Source organism: Pinus tabuliformis, chromosome 8 (genome assembly GCF_031772625.1).
Source record: "Pinus tabuliformis cultivar Carrire ecotype Pingquan chromosome 8, CPIR1, whole genome shotgun sequence".
Lineage (NCBI taxonomy): Eukaryota > Viridiplantae > Streptophyta > Pinopsida > Pinales > Pinaceae > Pinus > Pinus tabuliformis.
In genome coordinates this window covers 53167177-53178713 of record NC_142294.1, presented here as the reverse complement: position 1 = coordinate 53178713, position 11537 = coordinate 53167177, and positions in this window count along the sequence as shown.

Genomic DNA, 11537 nt, shown 5'->3' with positions numbered 1-11537 from the left:
GAGTTTAAAATTAATATTATTTCAAGTTTGTGTAATAAAATTATGAATTTCTAATATTGAAATGTATTTTTATATTTAAATAATTATAAAAATTAGATTAAAATATTTTTCGCTAATATTTGTAATTGGTATAGAAGTGATTTTGAGAAAGTTGTGTGAAAAAGAGGTGAAATGTGCCATGCTTAGGTTGGACACTTCACCCATCATCACAGAGAAGAAATGGGTGAAGTGTTCACCCGAAACGTAAGACGTTTCACCTCTTTATCACATAGTTTTCTCCAAAAATCACTTCTACACCACTGTGTTCACCCGAAACATCCCACGTTTAGGTTGAACACTTCACCCATCATTAGGGACAAGAATAGGAAAAGTGTTCACCCGAAACTTAAGATGCTTCACCACTTTATCACATCGTTTTCTCAAAAAATCACTTTTAAACAACTAACAACTATAAAAATATATGATTAATGATTTCAATAAATTTGTATGTTATTAATTTTATTTGAATAACAATAAATTTTATTCCACCCATACTTTGTATCCTTGCGCCAACAAATGAACCTGCATTCTTCCACTCCAAAGTGCATAATTATTTCCATTGAACAAAGGAACTATATTCTTAGTATACTCCATGATCTCCTTCCAGTTGTTAGACTGCTATTGAAGGAACCAAGCTCTGATAGCAATTCTTGGAAATACTGAGATGGGGGGTGAATTAGTATTCCTTAGAAATTAACACTTTTTAAATCTTTTAGAGCATTAGTTAATCTTCAATTATTATTAATGTTTATGCAGCAAAAACAATAAACAATAGAACATAGTAGGCACAAGAATTTTAGGTGGAAAACCCCCTCCGGGTCAAAAACCACCAAACGTTTTTCGAATAAATTCTTTAATCTCCAGCCCCAACTGAAATGAAAGTTACAACTTCCTAGAATTCTAGAAAAGCATTTTTCTCTAGCTCCCACTGGAAGGACGCCCCAACACCCTGGTTTCTTCAGTAGTCAACTGAATGGATGCCCCAACATCCTAGACCAACATACCACCCTAAAGTGTTCACGAGCTCCAACCTGTAGGCAACTTCATGCACCTGCCTAGCACCTCCCTGCCACCCTATAATGACTGAAATGAGACGAGTGTGGATTCCCTTACCAGGGACAATGATCCACAATACAATGATTTACAATAAATGATAGACAATACTAGGACCTACCCTTATCCCGAAAAACTTAGACTCTTGACTCAAACAAATTGCCCTCTTCAACTCTAGCCAATGACACAAACTCTTTATAAATGTGGGCTCCCTTACAATGAATAATGGCCCATTTACAATGATATATAATATTTGACAAATGAAATTGACTCTTGGACAGACTTTTTACAAGACAATAGATATAGATGTATACTGTTGAATTGCTTCTGCTCTTGGTCACTTGCTTGTCCTTTCACTCCATGATCTCTTCTTCAGTGTTCACAATTTTGTTGCTTGTGGCTAACATCCTTATTTGCTATCACTGTTCTTGCATCAGTGTTTGAAATACATTGAAACTTTGCTTGCTTTAGGTGAATTGTTTTTGCTTTAGACCTTCACTGCTCTAGTGCATACTGTATGAAAATGTTACTGAATGATACTATTGTTGCTTGCCATGACTTGCAGTTCCTTTTAACCTTGTTGCTACAAATTGTTCAAATCTTCCACCTAGAAAAGTCAAATGTGCCCATATCAATCCTAAAAGTGTATCCAGGATAACCCTTGACTTGACCGAGTATGATTTGATCCAATAGACTTATACCTTGACTTGGATATTTTCTCAATAAAAATCTTCAAATTTGATCTCCTTTACCTCCACCACAGATCTGAAGTAGAATACTTGCTACAGGTCTATATGACAGGGCTGAAAGGTACAACAAAGCTTGATTTTTTGTGTGTGTGTGCCAATACTCTATATATATACTTCCATAGAACCTTCACTTTTCTTTAATACGTAGACCTGCACTAAATCAAATCACCAAACCCAAACATAATCGAACGATCTTTGTTTCTTCTAATTGTTACCACACAGATCTACAATTAAGATTGTGAATCCTTAATAAGAGTGTGCCTAAATAAACCCTCGTTGGTCCTGCATAGACTTGAATAATGACGAAGCACCTTGTCCAAACTATTATCAAACGAAAATTCTGACCAAAACCTAGCCCTCTGATTTCTGTGTTGACTTCCACAGGCTGGCCAAAACAATTCAGAGAGTATATCGTTCAAAGATAATCCTTGGCTTGCAATACTTGTGAGGGATATTAGGTCTATATTTATAGACATAAGTTTAACTTTAGACTAACTTCAATAAGTTGAACTTTGGAGGTTAGGAGGGCTTTATGTGGTAGACGTTAGTTAGGAATTAAGGAGTTATAACATTAAAAAATTAAATTTATTTGTTGCAATTATGCTAAGGGAGGACATGAGCTAGATAGGGAGAGATATTGATCTTTTAGATATGAGGAATACTTCTTATTTAATATGTTTCCTAAAATGATGGGTTTTTTTTTTTTTTCTTAATTTTTTTTTTTAATTTTGTGTTAAGGATCTTGCCTAGAAATATTTCTAATTTCACTAGAATTTGAAGTCAATGATTGGCTTAGTGCATATGGTCCTACCCGAGAGTAAAGTCAATGATTGGCTTAGTGCATATGGTCCTACCCGAGAGTAAAGTCAATGATTGGTTTACTATCTTTGGATTTTCAATTTATTCAACTTATGCAAGGTGAGATTACAGTGAAAATCCCTGTCATATATTGACAATCATTGGGGAATAAGGTGATGCCTCAACCACTGGGGTTTTAGCCCACTAATGGGGGTTTCCGACTTCAAACGCAGATAACTCTCAAACTGTGAAGAACTGAGAGGTGTACCATATATCAACAGAAACATCTCGACGAGTAGAATCCATCGAGAAGATATTTTACGTAAAATAATATGAGTTGTCAAGAAAAATGTCCATGCAAGATCGGGGTAGCCCCTAGTGTTGCTTGGGTTGACATCATTGACAACCACTGATCAACAACAAGGCCTTTTGTGACCAAACTTAACAAACCCAACTCCTAGCCTTGTGGAGTACCTCCCAAGCTACACAATTCAACATTGATTTAATGCCAAAACCCTAGCATATTCACCTATTACACAATATTTTGTCACATTCCCAACTTTATACTTGAAGTGGAATCCTTTGTGCCATTGTCGTCACAAATGTCGTAAAGCGACAAAAGCTGTGTAAACTCATTCACCATGAATTATATGCTCAATACATCCATGACGAGATGGAGAACTAATGTCTTGAAGCAATTCTGGAAAAACTTGTGAAAAAATCTAATTTGCAAGACCAACACTACTTTAGTAGGAAAATCTGTGTTGGTAATCTTTTGTTTAACTAGTGACTAGCACTGGTAGCGTGACTTTTGATAGGAAAATCCGCGTTGATCCTCTTCAAGCAGTTTCTCCAAAAATGGAGCAAAAGCTTCTCTTACTAGAAGTCTGGAGAACGGCGAGCTGGTAGTTGTTGGATGAAGATATGGTCGAGTATTCCCATTTAGAGCCTTTGATCCTACCTTTAGGGATCTTACCTTTGGGATAAGGACCTTCTTCCCTTTTTGGTGGGTCTCTAACCTCCTCTCCATCACTATAAATACGTTCTTCACTTTCCTCAATGGGTTGGTCATTGTTGGTTGCCATTCTTCTGCTCAATTGTGCTTAGATGCTGCCATTTTGGTGAGAGAGGAAAGGAGAGCTTGTTAAGTTTGGCTTGGACTTGGAACCATCCTGAAGGAGGCCTTCAACATCAAGGCACATGGTTGTATGCTTCCCTTTTTTATTCATTAATAAATACATCTGGCGTTTACTTTCCATAAATGTATAAATATTTATTCATTTAGCATGATGTTCCTTGATATGTCATGTAGTTTATGTTTGAATTATACTATGTATGCTCTCGTATCCCTTCTTGTCTTTTGATCTCTCTTGCAGGTATTCAGACGCAAGGAATAGTGAGGAGCGAGCTTGGAAGCTAAGGGATCGAGATCATCATCAAAAGTTGAGCGCTTAGCATCAGAGTGAGGTAGGTTTCTCTCTCTCACTTTGCATTTTTCAACATAAAATGGGAGAGTTTTGCACTAGTTTGTCCAGTTTGTTGCTATATCCTCTCATTGGACTAGAGAGATCACTTATGTATGCAGAAGGGATTTATCTTCACAACAAAATGGTGACTCCACTGGGGAAGCCTACACCCTTTTCATCCTCCTTTCGTTTTTTGTCTTCTCGTCAATGTTGTCAGAATCGAACCAGTGATCGAACCGAAAAACCTTGTGGACCGGGAACTGATAAAAAATCGGGGAAAAAAAACCAGTTTACCGAAAACGTATAAAATATTCATATTTTAAAGAAAAACATATATATTCATGTGCATCCATATGAATCCAAACCATTTATATACAAATATGCATAACTTCTCATTTACATAGCATGTAAGGGTGCACATAACCAAAATAGCATTGAGCGCAATCCATCTCTGAACTGAAAATACATCAACAAATAGGCTCTAGATGGCCTCTAGGATCCAAAAAAAATCATGCTACAACAAATTCGTACATATCATCAAAATCACTGCCTATATTGGGGTCTTCGCCATTAATATAACCATTTAGGCATTAAAACAAAAGAAAAAACGTAGCATGTCATGTCAAGATTTTGTTTGAGTGATGGGTACATTTTTAGTAGAGTCATGGTAGAGGAGTTCGACAACCAATGCCATTATCATCAAAGTACATAGAGAGCTTGGTGCTCTTTATTAAATACTAGCTCCATACCCTCTTACATGACAAAATCCAATGGAAATGTTGCAATCCCCCCAATCCTGAAATCCTAAAAAACTATTAAGTCTATTGGATTTTGAGTGAAATCTAAAATTCTACTTTCTCCATATGAAATCCAATGAGGTTGGAACAATTCGCAAACACTCTGAGTCATTTCATCATAATGTTAAAAATTTAAGTAAAATGATCAAAATGAAAATTTAAGGAAAATGTCACTTTTACTTTAAGAATTTAACATTACCATGAATTGCATAGCAATATTAGAGCCATAGGCTTGATTATTAGGTTGAGGGCCATAGGCTTGAATATTAGGCTGAGGTCCATAGGCTTGATTCTTAGGCTAGCCTAAGGGAGAGTAAGAAATGTGTAAACAAACTAAAAAATAAAAAAATTAAGGAAAAAAAAAACATTTTTTTTTGCACAAAACCAGTTTTGAACCATCTGGTTCAGTGAAATAGGTCGGTTCAATACCGAACCGGCTAGTTCCGTTACAAAAGACAGGTTTTGGGCCAAAAACAGTCGGACCGGCTGATTCCACCAGTTCCGATCCGGTTCTTATAACACTGCTTCACGTTAAGTTTGGCCAATCATTGAACGACCCCATGTTTCGATTGATTTTCAGTATGTACTCTGAATTGTTGGTGTCTTAGGGTATCAGGTCTAGAGTTTTTTCTTGAGTCTTTCCTGTTTTTCCTAAAATTTCCTCACTTAGCGCGTGTCTTATCAGTGACAGACACGTTGTCAGCGCCTATTTTCCCCTATACATTCGCGATGAAGACCTTGTCTTCTACTGTCTACCCGCGCTAAAGACCAGCACTAGTTTTTCTATGAAAAGTAGTACTGCCAACATGGGTTTTTCTATGAAATGTAGTGCGGGTAACCTTGTCAGCACGGGTTTTGCTATATAAATTAGCGTTGGTCATTGAATGTGAGAATTTTTAGGGTTTCTGCTGAAAACTTTAGTGTGTCTTGGTCTCTCAGGGCATTTTCCTACCCTATGTGCAACAAATTTTGTCTATTTGCTTTCAATTTCTTTGTGGTGTGCAAAAGTCAATCCCGTCCTTTAAGTGGTAAAAGTGAAATTTTGATTGAGTTTTTGATGTTTTGAGTCAATTAAAATCATTGTTTGTTGCTTGTATGATTGGGAAAATACTAATCTGTTGTTGATTGAGCATTAGTAGTTCTTTTGCAATCATAAAAGAAATTGATCTTGCATTTATTTAGTTTTCATTTCAAAAATTTACTTTTCGTAAAAGTGCATTAGATTAGTTGCATTGAAAAGTTATTTTTTTGAGATTCATCATTGAAAATAGATCACATTTTTCGGTGATTGAAAGCTAAAGAGTGCATTAGGTGCATTAAATCATTCAAAACAAAAAGAAAAGTGAAAGTTCATATAAGTGCATCTTAGTAAAAGTGAAAATCATTTTACTTTTGAAAAGTTGCATTTGGGAAGTGAAAAGTAAAAAACTAGTTAAGGGCACTTTGTTTGTTGCATTACTGCTTGTTGCATCATTGTTTGAAATCTCTCCCCTTACTAGTTTAGCTTTCATCAAATTGGAAAAGAATCTTTTTCTCATATAGTTGCATCTTAGGTGTTCAAGTGACATCGCTTTGAGCTATAAAATTGAAAAATAATTCAAAATCAACTTAAAATTTACTTCAATTAACTTAAAGAGCATTTGTCATTAACGAAAACATTTAAAGGTCTAGGCTAGAGAAGTGTTCCAGTGTCGTTAAACGTAGGATTTGTCGTTATTTTCCAGCATTGTATCCTGGGGGTGAAATCTCGTTCCACGTACGGAAGTGTATAGGACCATTATCCAGTACTTTTGGGTATATCGGAGGCGCTCCACGCATGGTAAGTATATGGGAACGCTCTCATCAAACAGGTATGCATTAGATAGCACTACTACGGATTATACTCACGTATCGTTGCATATATATTGGGAGCCCCCTATAGGTTTCTATCCATCCATAGGTAACCGATTCGATCGCCTTGTAAACGTGATACACCGAACACAACATTCAGGGAGATTGTTTGCCCGTACTTCTTGATTCGCCAGGAGGTATTTTGCAATTCACAAATACTTCGTAAACCCTTTTGCCTAGTTTTACCCATTTTTTTTATTTTGTTTTGTTAATTTCTAAAATCAATATTGACCGCGGAAAAACATCATTCTTGTGGAAATACTCCTTAGTAAATCTTAGGTTGAGACTAATGGGAACAGTTCCTCGGTCTACCAATCAAGGAAACTCCCCTAACGGGAATCCTAGTCTTTTTCCTTCTTTTGGAAATATTGGTGCTCCTTATATGGCAACATTGTCCCTTCCTGGATTTATCATTGGTTTGTCGGTTTGGTTATTTTCGACCCTTATGGTTCTGAATGTCCAAACTGCTCCTCAACTAGGCTCTCCTGCACCTAAACAATATCAACCTCCGATTGATCCTAAAGTTGACTCTTTGTCTTCTTCACATGTTCAACCTTCTTTCTCTTCTTCCTCTTCGTCTGGTGAAAACTTGCAAGTAACCAAGTCGATAAGAAGAAGAAGAAGGGGAAGATTAAGAAGAATAAAAATAAGCAAGGAGGCAACCCAACAACGATTGCTACCGATGTAGTTGATGTTGAGAAACCTTCCAATCAACCTCGGAAAGTGAATTTCCCTTGCATGCTTTGTAAGGATGACCACCTTCTTCAATAATGTCCTGGTATTCCCAAAATATTATAAGTGTGGTCCACAAATTCACCTCGACCTTTGTCGCCAGCCTCTGGAGATCATGATGGTGATAAACCTTCGACTAGTGACAATAAAACCCATGGGAAAAAGGGAAAAGTTAAATTTCCCTGTAGGTTATGTGAAGGGCATCATCCTATTCACCTTTGTCCTTATATGGACGAAGCCTCGAAAGTGTTGGATAACCTTACAGCTTCCCAGCCTAATCTTCCAGCTGGTTATCAAAAGCTTTCCTAGACCCTCCACTAGTTGATCAAGTGATTGATCAGAACTCATCTCTGGTCAATCCCACTCTCTCTGGAAGTGGATCCCATGAATTTGTTCACGACCAACCATTAGCGAGAAAACATTTGACTCAGTTCCACCTTCAGTTGATCATGTTGATCCTGTAGAGAGTGAATTTCATACTGCTCAGGTTCTTCTGGTTTCTTCAAAATCCAAAGAATTAGGGGCAATCCTCCCATTCCTACGGTACAAGGGAGCGATCCTCCTATTCCCACGGTATAGGGGGGAAATCCTCCTGTTCCCGTAACACAAGAGGGCAGTTCTCCCATTTTGATGGCTCCCTCTCCAAGTAGTTTAATCACTTTCTTTGATTGGAGTCGACTCGGAGGATATTGTCTTCCTTCTTATGTGCCTTTTCAGATCACATTACAGGCTTATAATATACTCGTACCTAGCACAATCATAGATGAAAGCACATTTGTTAGTATTATGTCTTCAACTACTTAGCAAGCTTTAGGTTCTCCACTGCGTGTGCCCATTACCCAGAATCTGTTGGCTTTTAACAGAGGACCCAGTCAACCCTTAGGAATCCTTCTAAAGTTGCCTATTACTTTGGGAGAAAAAATCGTCTATCTCGACGTGATGGTTGTCCAAGGCCCTCTGGATTTTAATTTACTCCTCAGTCGTGATTATGTTTATGTCATGAGAACTCTTGTCCCTTCTATCTTTCATGGCATATGTTTCCCGCATGAAGGAAAAATTGTGGCCATTGATCAACTTTCATTTGTTGGTCCTAATATGGCTCCCGATCAACCAGCTTCCCTAAATGGTCCATCTATGCAAGTGGTATCACCCCTGCGATAGGTTAATTATGTGGTCACATGTTCCGTGCCCGCACCTATTGATGATCTAGTCATCGATATAGTGTGTCATGTACTGGGGGCATTGGAACCTGATCTTTCCATTAGATCCCTTGACATGTATCCTTTCTAGAGTGTTGTTCTCCCATCTAATGAGAACCTCTTGGAAGCTATGACCTCTTATACGTCGTAATCAAGATGCCATGAGAATAGTTCTTTTACTATGTCAACCTCGTTAAAAAATGAAATAGGTGTCACGAGGATAGTTCTTTTACTATGTCAACCTTGTTAAAAAATGAAATAGGTCCCCATGAAGATAGTGTTTTTACTATGTCAACCTCGTTAAAAAATGAAATAGGTCCCCATGAAGATAGTCTTTTTACTATGTCAACCTCGTTAAAAAATGAAATAGGTCCCCATGAGGATAATTATTTTACTATGTCAACCTCGTTAAAAAATGAAATAGATCCCCATGAGGATAGTTCTTTTACTATGTCAACCTCATTAAAAAATGAAATAGGTCCCCATGAGGATAGTTCTTTTACTATGTCAACCTCGTTAAAAAATGAAATAGGTCTCCATGAGCAGAGTTCTTTTACTTGTGTCAAGCTCGTTAAAAAATGAAACAAGGTGTCATGAGCATGGTTCTTTTCTTGTGTCAAGCTCATTAAAAAATGAAACAAATCCCCTTCCAATTCGAGTCTTTGATTAGATCTCGTAAAATTTCAGTCGAGTCTTTCACTTGATCTCATAAGTGAACCTTCATTCCATCCACCTGTTAGTAGTCATTAATCTACTTAGGTGAATGAAATGAAGCTTGGGAGGCATGTACCTCGAATTGAATCATTATGTTGGGGGCATGTAAACTCATCTCAAGCATAGTTTATCTTTGTTTCAAGCTTGTGTAAAAACTCTCAAGCATAGTTTGTTTCCATTTCAAACTTGTGTAAAAAATCTCAAGCACAATTTGTTTCCATTTCAAGCTTGTGTAAAAATGAAACCAAATCCATGCATAGTTTTTTCTCATGTTTCAAGCTTGTGAAAAAATGAAACCATCTTCAAATATACTCGCATAGTTTCCCATGTTTCAAGCTTGTGTAAAAATGAAACCATTCTCACTTTACCTCTTGTGAATGCCCTTTTTATCAGATGAACCTTGGTTTTTTCATTCCATCGTCACCATCTCTTTGGCCGATCATATGCTTTCACTTGATTGTTTTACCCTCTCCTGAGGAACATCTGCGATGAGTGGTCTTATTAGCCAACCTCTTGACCTTTACATGTTTTGAGTAGTTCCATCATGACTATCCTTTTATACCACTCGTTCTTCCAGGTGGAATCATCTTTAAGCTCTTTTTTGACTCTTGAAATATGAAAAAATTGTCGAGCACTTGTCTTTTCGAACTCGTAAAAGTAAATGAAAAGACGTCTACTCGGTATAAGTTTAACCCTTTTTCCGGACTGAGATACTCTTGTACGAAAAAAGAATACCTTAATTGACCATGACTAAGAGGTTCTCTCGAATATCGTTTTCTACCTTTTCGGATTCGAATGACGATCTACAAAAAGGGACATTTGGAGTTTTCTTTTTCACCTCTTTTTCAAACTCTCTAAACATGAAAAAGACGTCGAGTTTCACCTCTGTCAAACTCGTAAAACTTAAACGATGCAAGACTTGTCTCCATGATGAGACCAGGTTACTCCTTCCTAAGGCTAGTTAAAATTACTAGTACGGATTCATCCGAATGATGAACTTATACGACAAGCATATGGTATCCTCTTCAAGCTTGTGATTAAAAATAAAGAGGTACTTAGTATCCTCTTCAAGCTTGTGATTAAAAATAAAGCGGTACTTGCTAGCAATAGCGGGGGGTTGAAATGGAAGATAGTGTGTTTTGTACCTTGTATAAAAGGCAACATGTCGCTCTTGAACATGACACTCATATGTATCTCGTGTCGAGTTTGGGATATCCTCTCTTTGCCACTTGCCTTCCTGGGTTTGGGAAATCCATTTGCCTCTAATTCGATCACCCTTGTTGTCATCATGACCTCCAATTCCATTTTGTATCAAGTGTTACCGAACTCTAGAGTCGTGTCATCGATATGTTCAAAAGAAGTCTTATATGCAAAAGTCAAACCTCTTATACCTATGTGACCCTCTCTGCAACAATCCTGAATCACTCCTATAATTTTGAGATATCCTATGTTTCGTGTCGATGATGTGGGAAACATTATGGCCCTCCTTCAACAGATCACTTCCTGTCAACTTCAGCTCATTATCCAGGAAGTTGATTTAGAAACGCCCTTTCAGTACCTTGGAGCTTGCATGCCTCAATGGCAAGTTCTTCGTGTTCGATGATAGGCTTACATCATTGGCCTTCAATCGAATGATTCGGCAAGTGTTTGACTTCAGCTCACATATTCACACTTGTAGATTGTACTAGTGTACCTTGAGGGCCATCGTCATTATTGGTGGTTTCTCTCGTGCCTATTAATGGTTTACATTATTGACCAGTAATCAAGTGGTTTCTACCATGTTCAACGTCAACACATCTATTCACATGGTTAGATTCGTACTTCGATCAGGATAGAGATGAAGACCCTGGATCTCATTTGTTAAAATCTAGGTTACGAGGAGTTATTGAGTATTCATGATTGTATACATGATCATTTTCATACGGATGGTTGCGTCCATGTCATGGATCCATAGACATGATCCTTTTCAAATGGATGGTTGCATCCATACCGTGGATTCATGTATTATATTTTGATGCCTATTCAGATGTATTATCAGGCATATGTATATATCAGAGATGTCATATATTGTATCATGTTTGATTTGCAGGTCTCCTGACA